Genomic DNA, 1,176 nt, shown 5'->3' with positions numbered 1-1,176 from the left:
GTCAAAAGATCACAAATCGTATCTAGTCGAAGACATTACCCTTAAAAATTGAAAAAAATTCCCTCGTTCCCCGTAAAAGGGGGAAACCTCCAAAAAAATTACAAATTTAAAAATCGCTAATTTTCGAAATTTTTTCAATTTTTTTTACTTAAAAGTGCCATAACTTTTTCAAAAATAAACATATCAATATAATTCTTTTTTATATAGATGCATAATATCATTACCTTTCATTTGGTATATTTTTTTCATAAATTTAACCCTTAACCTGCCCACAAGGGGGGATTTAAAATGACAACTTTTTCACAAAAAATTAATTTTTTTAACTTAAATTTTGAAAATGTTCCGGAAGGTCTGACACTTTTATATATATCTTAAATTAAAGCTAATGTAATATGCTTTATCATGAAAAAAAAAAATTTCGGACTTTATCTTATCTTCATGGTGAAAATGGCTACCGAATGCTATTTTTGTGTGAAAATTTTCGATTTTGTATTTTCCATTTTTAACTTTATTATGCTATAACTTTTTGAAAAATGTATGAATCATTACAATTTTTTTATGAGAAGTAGTATTTATATAGATCTTTCATTCGACATACTGTTTTTTTAAATCGGACCATTTCCCTAAATACAGGGGGGATTCAAAACATAAAAATGCATATAGAAAGTAGAACTTTTTCAACTTAACTTTTGAAAGTGTTCCGGAAGGTCTGACACTTTTATATATATCTTAAATTAAAGCTAATGTAATATACTTTATAATGGTAAAAAAAAATTTCGGACTTTATTTTATCTTCATGGTGAAAACAGACATTAAACTTAATAAAAAAAATACGATTTTTTTGAAAATGTTCCGGAAATACTGCGTCCTTTAAACATATATCAAATTAAAGCTTTTTTTATGTACTATATAATGAAAAAAAAAAATTTGTCCCGACACTTTTTCTTCTACATTTAAACGGCTGCCGTAGTTAAAAAAACACTATTCTTATCAACTTATTTATATAAAAATATAAATAAGTTGAAAAAGTTAATTTTTGTAAAAAAGTTACTATTTTAAATCCCCCCTAATGAGCAGGTTAAGTGATAGATTTTTAAAAAAAATGATATCAAATGAAAGGTAGATATTTAAGGTTTTAGTATAAAAAAAAATTATGTTGATTTGTTGATTTTTCAA

The 1,176-nt window shown here is 24.7% G+C and overlaps 1 protein-coding gene across 1 annotated transcript in view; it reads right to left on the bottom strand.

The window, feature by feature from the left end:
• Nucleotides 1–1,176, bottom strand: part of LOC126907847 (uncharacterized) — a 6,172-nt gene that overhangs the window by 3,613 nt on the left and 1,383 nt on the right. The gene's annotated exons all lie outside the window — the stretch shown is intronic.

This window comes from Daktulosphaira vitifoliae, unplaced genomic scaffold, assembly GCF_025091365.1.
Source record: "Daktulosphaira vitifoliae isolate Bord-2020 unplaced genomic scaffold, ASM2509136v1 Scaffold_5, whole genome shotgun sequence".
NCBI classification, from domain to species: domain Eukaryota; kingdom Metazoa; phylum Arthropoda; class Insecta; order Hemiptera; family Phylloxeridae; genus Daktulosphaira; species Daktulosphaira vitifoliae.
Note: the sequence above shows the minus strand (reverse complement) of the source record. Positions and strands in the feature narration are given on the sequence as shown.